This window comes from Trachypithecus francoisi, unplaced genomic scaffold, assembly GCF_009764315.1.
Source record: "Trachypithecus francoisi isolate TF-2019V2 unplaced genomic scaffold, Tfra_2.0 Lachesis_group7, whole genome shotgun sequence".
Taxonomy (NCBI): Eukaryota; Metazoa; Chordata; class Mammalia; order Primates; family Cercopithecidae; genus Trachypithecus; species Trachypithecus francoisi.
Genome location: NW_022681472.1, coordinates 86,276,764 through 86,286,011, shown reverse-complemented (window position 1 = coordinate 86,286,011; position 9,248 = coordinate 86,276,764). Strand labels below are relative to the sequence as shown.

Here is a 9,248-nt window from a genome sequence, read left to right as displayed (position 1 = left end):
AGCGGAGACAAGATGGCACATTTCCGGGTTCTTCATTACAAACCTTTCCCGCGCGCGCGCTAACCTTTCCCGCGCGCGCGCGCTAGCTTTTCCGGCGCGCGCCTAAACTGTTCCCGCGCGCGCGCAAACTTTTTCCCGCCCAGGAAGATATGCAGCCTACGGCGCAAGCGCGATCCCGCGCCCGGGAAAATTACAAACCCACGGCGCATGCGCAATTGTAATTTGAGTAAACCCAGCCTCCTGTCACCGCCCTGGCCCAACCTCTTCCTCTGCCAGCCTATATAAGGCATTGCACTGCCACCATTAAAGGAGACTTGATCAGACTATTTGTCTTGTCTCCATTTCTCATGTTTTCTTGTCTCCTCCATTCCCACTCCCCCTTCCAGGGTCTGTTCGACTGTCCTGCAGGTCGGGACAGTTATTAATATGATTTCCATATAGAGCCAATGGTCTTACTAACACTCTGATTTAAACTTAACTCCAAATAGCTGTTTTCCTCTTTGGGCATATAAAGTCATCCCCCACTAAATTGGTGCATAATGGAGAAAATAGACTAAATGTTTCCTTTTTACAAACAGGAACATCCCAAAAAGAAGAACCAGAATGAACCGAGCAATTCACTAGTCAATTAAATTACTCTTTCTTCTCTGAACGTGGAGGTAAACAAAGAGGCCAAGATGTTGCTGTAATGGGGGACCTTCTGCATAAAAACAGGAAGCCAAGGAGGAAAGAAGCTTGCCACTGAACAGTTAGAATCTTGGTTCAATTTTGAGTATTGCTAAAGAAATTAAGTCAATCATATAGATGGAAACATGCTATTAATTATTAAATGCTATTCTTAATATAAAATCAAAGATATAAGGAATTAAGAAATTGTCCAGCTTAATCATTAATTTATTCATTCATCCATTCATTCCTTTATTCTAGCAAAATTTATTGAAGGTAAACCATATATATGACATTGTTCAATCCCTTCTTTTGAAAAGGAAGAAACCAAGGACTAGAGAGGTAAATCAGCTTGACCAATATCACACAACAAATCAGAAACAGAGCCTAGACTGAAACCCATTCTTCCAGGCATCCTGGAAGGAGCGGACGTTAAAATATGTGCTGTGGGGCAGGTCACATTTGAAATGCTGAACTCAGTTCTAGCAACCTCCAAGAAGTTATTGACAATGACCATGACCTAAAAGGAAAAAAACTGAGTATCAAGAGAAAGTGTGGAAAATATATCATGTGAGAAGTGGAAGAAAGTACGCTGTGGTGGGAAAAAATTCATGCCCCAATGTCAGATGACCTGTTTTCAAGACACAGATTCACTCACGTGGACTTGCCATAATTTTGATCAGGTCCCCCCATCTTCCCATTTATTATTATTGTTGTTGTTCTTGTTATTAATATTTTAAAAACAATAGAATTGAGAATGTTGAATCAAGAGACAGTAAGAGCAAGTTGAGCCACAGATATTTGAGGTACTGTCTCTCAAAACAAAGGGAAAAAAGATGAATAAAACATGTTTGTTTGGCACTTTTCTAAATTATTATTACAAACTCACAACTAAATAGTGGTGTGATTATTGTGATCCTAACTATGAAGATGAGAAAAATGAGGCTTCAGAGAGGCTGTGAAATTTGCCCAAAGGAGTATTGTGAGGAAGTAGAGGAGACAAGGCTTAGATGAACTGGAACTCCATCCTCTCTCCCTGCACCACAGTGCCAATCAATATACCCTAAAACAGCACAGCTGGGAGAGCAGATCAGAGAGGTGGAGAATGAGCTGGGATCGAACTTGAGTTTTCCTGGCTGGCTCAAAGCATAGCTACTTTCCATCATCAAGGCAAAGAGCAGTGTGAGAGGGGTATGAGCTCTAGAATAAAGCTCCTTGGGTTTGCATTTGGGTTCTGGCAATTACTTGCTGTATGTTTTTTTTTTCTTTTAACTCATCAGTATTTGTTACAACTTTAAGCAGAATGTGACTCGAGCACTATATTTCCATCCACAAGACTGAGTCTGAGTTATTTTTGAACACTTTTATGATATGCTTAGGGAGACTTATAATTTTGCTCCTCCAAACAATAGTTTTCTTTGGAAAACAAGCCCTGTGGAGAGTTCCTTCCATCAAGCTGCTTCAGTTTCACCTATTTCTAGAGGACTAGTACATGCAGAATTGGCAACTACAGCGGATGAAAAGTTCAAAAAGTAGATCCTACAAGATGTAACAAATACTTTTCTAAACATCAAGGTATAGCTCAGGAACACTTTGATAGCAAGATTTGGTCTACTTAGGAATCCGGCTTGATAGCTAAACACTTTAGACCACAAAGTTAACATCAAGTTACATACATCTTCCAACACACATTACTCCAATCTGTTAAAATAAACCAATGTGAAACTAAAAAAGCATTACTAGCTCTGCTTTAGTATATAAGGTATCATGGCATCACTTAGAAGTAGACAGAAATCTTATCTTCCCCTTAAAGTAGTTGTTGTCATGCCATACAGACTTTTTAATATTAACAAAAATAAAGAAAAACATCCTTGAAAATACATTATCAGAGGAATTGTAGAGTATTGAACAGGTAAGTCATCCCTCAGCAGGAGGTTAGTCTACTTCTTCCATGTGTGATGTGTTGTCATCTCCTTCGAAGGGCGGCATTTCTTCAGTTACAGCTGCACTGGTATCATCAACAGTAGGGTCATCTTCAATACCCAGACCAAGTTTGATCATCCTATAGATCCTGTTAGCATGTGTCTGGGGATCTTTCAGATTGAAGCCAGAAGACAGGAGTGCAGTTTCATAAAGCAAGATGACCAGATCCTTCACAGGCTTGTTCTTATCAGCCTCTGCCTTTTGCCTTAAGGTCTCAATAACGGAATGGTCAGGGTTTATCTCCAGGTGTTTCTTTGCTGCCATGCAACCCATTGTTGAGTTGTCTCTTAGGGCTTGAGCTTTCATGATTCTCTCCACGTTTGCTGTCCAGCCATAGTGCTTGTGACAATACAGCACGGGGATGTAACCAATTGGTTTGACACAACCACCTTTTCAACTTTTTTCTCCAATATGTCTTTCATGATTTTGCAGAGGTTCTCAAACTTTGCTTTTTTCTCTTCCTGTTTCTTTTTCTCTTATTCATCCTCTGGAAGTTCCAAGCCCTCTTTGGTGACTGACACTAAAGTCTTCCCCTCAAATTCCTTCAACTGTTGGACACAGTACTCATCAATGGGCTAAATCAAATAGATCACTTCTGAGCCATGTAGCCATGTTTCTGAAGACGTTCCACAAAGGCTGAGTTAGCTACCTGGTCCTTGGTCTCACCTGTGATATAATAGATATGTTTCTGGTTTTCCTTCATTCTGGTGCAGTAGTCCTTGACAGAAACCATCTCATCACCAGAGGCAGATGTGTAGTACCTTAACAGCTCTGAAAGCTTCTTCCAATTTTGAGACTCTTCGTGTATTCCAAGCTTCATGTTTCTAGAGAACTGCTCATAGAACTTCTTGTAGTTCTCTTTATCTTCTGCCAGTTCAGTAAAGAGTTCTAAGCATTTTTTTGACCAAATTCTTCCTGATAACTTCCAAATTTTGCTTTGTTGCAACATCTCATGGGAAATGTTTGGAGGGAGATCCTCTGAGTCTACCACCCCTCTAATGAAGTTCAGATATTCAGTGATTAGCTCCTCATAGTTATCCATGGTGAAAACTCTGCATACATACAATTTGATGTTGTTCTTTTTCTTTCTGTTTTCAAACAGGTCAAAAGGAGCATGTCGTGGGACAAATAGAAGGGCTCTGAGTTCCAGTTGTCCTTCAACTGAAAAATGCTTCACTGTAAAGTGATCTTCCCAGTCATTGGTCAAGCTCTTGTAGAATTCTCTGTACTCCTCATTAGTAATATCGTCAGGATTTCTGGTCCAGATGGGCTTTGTTTTGTTGAGTTCTTCTTGATTGATGTACTTTTCCTTAATCTTCTTCTTCTTCTTGTCACTATCCTTCTTTTCTTCTCCTTCCTCATCAGAACCAACATCTTCAATTTCAGGTTTGTCTTCAGACTCTTTCTCTTCTTTTTCTTCTTCTTTGTCTTCCTTTTCTTCAGCCTCATTATCATTGACTTCTTTATCACATTCCTTCTCCACAAAAAGAGTAATGAAATATCCAATAAACTGAGAATGTTTCTTCACAATCTCCTTTATTCCTCGTTCCTCCAAGTACTCAGTTTGGTCTTCTTTCAGGTATAGGATAACCTTTGTTCCACGACCCATAGGTTCACCTGTGTCCGTCCTCACTGTGAATGATCCCCCTGCTGAAGACTCCCAGGCATACTGCTCATCATCATTATGTTTGGTGATCACAGTTGCTTTCTCAGCAACCAAATAAGCAGAATAAAAACCAACACTGAAATGGCCAATCATGGAGATATCTGCACCAGCCTGCAAAGCTTCCATGAACGCTTTGGTCCCAGACTTGGCAATAGTACCAAGGTTATTGATGAAGTCAGCCTTGGCCATTCCAATTCCAGTATCCACAATTGGGAGGGTCTGATCTTGTTTGTTTGCTATAAGGTTAATATGCAGCTCTTTCCCAGAGTCTAATTTACTGGGATCTGTCGAGCTTTCATACTGGATTTTGTCCAATGCATCTGATGAATTTGAAATGAGCTCTCTCAGAAAGATTTCTTTGTTCGAGTAGAAAGTATTGATGATCAATGACATCAACTGGGCAACTCTGCCTGCAAGGTGAATATCTCAACCTCCTCCACCTCCATGGGTTGGTCTTGGGTCTAGGTTTCCTCAGGCATCTTGGCTAAGAGACCACACAGGCTCCACAGCACAGCAGCACCAGGATGCTAAAGCAACTCTACTTGCTATATGGTTTTAGGCAAAATAATCTGTCTATGTCTCCCTTTTCTCAACTGAAAAAATGGCACTGATAATAGATGATCTTTTCAGGCCATTATTACGTGAGAACATGTGAGATAATGCAAGTAAGATGCTTGCAATTGCATGATATAAATACAAGCATTATGCTGAACTCAGAGAGGAAATAGAATGCACAGTCTTTTATTCTCTGGTCCAAGATTGGGAGAGAGACTGGGCCAGGTAACATTCAGATTCCCTTCGAACTTAGACCCTAACTACACTTTTCTATCCCTCTACCCTATTTATTGCCAGCCAAAGGCCTCATGGAAGAGTCCTGTAGCCCAGCCAAATACCTCACTCAACACTGATTTTGATCATAGCAAAAGGAATTTGGAAAATAACATCAAAGTGCTAGGTACAAAAATTGATTTTTAAAAATAGGTTCACTAAAGCCACTTCAGAGAATTTGCTGGCATAGTTCAGATATTTAGGGATTTTTCTGCCTCTTCTTTTAAACTGATCAAACATTTATCACAGTGTCCAAAAAGGCCTAGATTCCAGGAAGTCTGTACTGAGGCAAAAATAAGGTTTCAACCAGACAGCATGCTGTCACATCTTGATGTCAGAGATCAAACTTCTCTCAGGGTGTGAGGAGGGGACAAGTCTTAACAGGCAGTTTTAACTGTAGGATAAGATTAAGAAAGGTGGCATTATTTTCCAAGTCCCATTGATATTGGGTGAAAATGACAGAAAAACCAAAGTGTTTCCCTATCTCCCACATAACTCAATGCTAACATGGCTCTAATTGAATTAAGGATAAGTTCCTATTTAAGGTGATACATATTTTTGGTTTATTTTAACTAATTTCTTAAAAATAAAATTAAAAATAATTTTAAACATAATTTTTAAAATAATTATAGCAATGGAGGGGTGGGGGTGGCCGCTCTTACAAAATATTGATGAGAATGTGAGATACATCCTTTTGGAAGGCAGTATGATAAAATACATGCATCCACCCCCACAATGTATTTTGACCCTAAAATCCCATTCCTACAGATGTTATTAAGCATATCAGAAACATCAATGTGTATGATCAATGCAGCTTTGTGTGTGACAGCCAAAAATCAATGGAAAAAGAAAGGTTCAGAACTACAAAAGCAGTGAAATAAATTATGACATATCAATTAAATGGAATACTAGCTGGGTATTAGACTGCAGATTTAGGAAAAAAAATAATGACGGGAGATCGTTATAAGTAATTGTCAAGTAAAATTAGCAGGTTATTAGAGAGTGTGAGCTGTATAAATGTAATTGTGTGTATTCAGTTACATAGAAAAAATAAAACCTAGAAAGATGGATTACTAAAATGTACACAGTGGTTATTTGGAGGTAGTGGGATTTGGATAATTTTTATGTTCTTTTCATGCTTTCATGTATTATCCAAATTATTTCAAATAAATTTCACAATAAATATCAATTCACAATAAGAAATAAAATCAATAAACTATTTTAACAAAGGTTGATCTACTACTACTTTTTATAGGCAAAGAAGACAAATGGAGATTTGCAGAAGAAAATATCATGGAGTATCCTGGTAGTCTCCAGAGAATTAACTGAGTCATCCATGATTTAGCTCCATCTCCATGCTTCATGTAATAGGAAACAGAATTTTGAAGTTGAGGTAATAATAAAAGGCCCAAATCACCTTTGCCACTTATTGACCATGTGATGTTAATTTTGCTGAGCTTTAATTTCCTCATTTGTAAAATAAAGATCAATAGTTCAAAACTTTATTGTGAGAACTCATTGAGAAGATAATTTTGAAAGCAATTGAACATGGCCTGTTCATAATTGGACTTTAATACATGCAGATGCATTACTATATCATTCACCTATTTAAAAACTGAGTTAAAAACATTAAATAAGGTCTAAAATGCAATTATGTTATGGAGGACACAGAAAGCGAGCACCCACGAAAGTTGGCTCTCTCTTCCTCTCTTCTTTGGTTGTACCTGAACCTTATTCCCTTCTCAAGCCTCTCCTCTCACTTTCCTTTCAGGACATAAGGCAGCATCACCAAACGGCTCTCCAGGAGAGCTGCTACCTCTGCCAAAGGCAAAAAGTATATAGGGAAGCTGCCACAGCATCTGTTGGCTCCAGAAAGACACCACCTTGTCTGTGGCCTAGGGATAGAAGGATGACACCTCACCTAGTTACTTTATACATGCCAGTTCGGCACTAGCAAAACCCCAGAGGCCAACCCTCAGACTGGAGCCTGAAATGTTGCTCCATAAAACCTGGTGTTTCCATGACTGAGCTTGCCAGCTGCAACAACAATATCAGCAGAAAGATTGCTTCTGATCAACTTCTCCTTCCAAATCTCATGTGCGTGAAACTGCTGGCAGAAACTCAATTTAACCAGAACCCTACTTGTAACGGAGTCTGGGAAATGTAATTTTTAGATTACTAGTTTTACAAAAATAAATGTATATGGAAAGAGGTTGGAATGGAGATTGAGTGCTGATCTGCCATATCCGCACTGTATCTCCTTTAGACTCTGACACAAGAGGCGGCCTTTCCCTGAACCCTGTGCTTTAGAAGATCCTGAATACCACAGATGCAATAAGAGTAAATTTATAAAAACACATTTGTGCACCTATCTCTTGGGAACCTACATTCAACAATGGCACAGCACAACCCATAAACGAAAGCATCAGCTCACAGGCATTGTTCAGGCCTCAGAGAAGCGTTTCTCAAGATCTCTTACCATATATTCTTGAAAGGAAAGATAGCCAAGTCCAAATTCCATGTAAGTTTGTGAATGCAGCCACTTCAGACTTTAGGGGTGGACACAACTTTGCACAAAAGACCTGAATAGTGAAAATATTTGGGAAAGGGAAAAGATACAATGATTACCTTGTGAAATTTTTCCTCTCATGAATAATTTTTTGGCATTATTAAAGCACCAGATTTCCAGGAATCTCAAACATCCACTTTTCTTGAATCCTTTTATATTACAATTTGTGGTTTGGAAGGTACTCCACTATTCAAAATAATTGCATGTATCAGCTGAGGAACATTTCAATATTAAACCATGCACTTCACTCTTAAGTATAACGTGTTTAGTATTATCTCAATTCTTTACATTGGAAAGTTGTTGATCATTGAATGGAAGAAATTTTAGTATTTTATTTTTATAAATATATTTAATAAGATGTATACACATAAAATAATTATATTTGAATAATTTTACTTAAATTTTCATATTAATTCATTTTAATGATATTTCATATTTCTATTTTAATAAGCAATATTAAATATTGTATAAGCCAGGTATGGTGGCTCATGCCTGTAATCCCAGTACTTTGGGTGGCCAAGGTGGGAGACGGCTTTCAGCTCAAGAGCTTGAGACCACCTGAGCAACACAGTGAGATGCTCATCTCCATAAAAAACTAAAATATTAGCTGGGTGAGGTGGTGCATACATATAGTCTCAGCTACTTGGGAGGCTGAGGTATGAGAACTGCTTGAGCCCAGGAGGTAGAGGCTACAATGAGCCATAATCACACCTCTGCACCCCCAGCCTGTGCAACAGAATGAGATTCTGTCTCAAAAAGTAAAAATAAATACTTTGTAAGACAATTTTTGAAAATGAATGCAAAATAATTTTAATTTTGTTAATATTTACACTTTTAGAAATAAAATTTACATTTTAGTTTGCATTTAGTTTAGCTTTTCTGAAAATATGTTTAAATTTTATATACTTCAGATAGAACTCTATTTTATATTTTAATTTTTTAGAATATTACTGCCAATAGAACACAAATAACATAAACTTTTTATTACAAAAGCATCATGATTTTGCTGAAATAAAGTAAACAGAATACACAGACATGAACAATAATTCTGTTAAGTTGCTGACATATTTTGCTTACTTCCTTTCTTTGTTCTACGCCTATTCCTTGGGGTCATAGAAAAGACACCTGTTCTTCATTGTACCTGACAGGCCCTCAAATACTTCAAGAAAGTAACTGTGAACCCCTGAACCTTCTCTTCCCCAGGTCTATTTCAGATTACGCATATACTCTCCATCCATTGTCCATTCAGTCACGTCACTATTATTTCAAGAGAAAAACCCTTTGAGAGTACCTACTGTGTGTTGGATGTCGTGTCTAAGCACTAAGCACACAGAAATTAAAACAGATAAAGACGTCAAGTTGCAACAAAGAAAACCTTAAGCAATCTCTTTTGATATTTGATAGCTATTTGATAGTTATTCCTTTTAAATGCAGTACTAAGAAGTGAGCAGCCTATCCAGCCATAAGAATGCACCTATTTCCCTTTTATTCATCCTTTTATTAAACAGCCATTAGCAACAATAAAAAATTGCCTTC

General features: G+C 38.1%; 1 pseudogene across 1 annotated transcript; it reads right to left on the bottom strand.

The window, feature by feature from the left end:
* Window positions 1-1,993: 1,993 nt before the first annotated feature.
* On the bottom strand, window positions 1,994-4,794 carry LOC117078967 (annotated as a pseudogene). Its single transcript, XR_004435223.1, has one exon. The product of XR_004435223.1 is annotated as a heat shock protein HSP 90-alpha-like (transcript).
* Window positions 4,795-9,248: the final 4,454 nt, after the last annotated feature.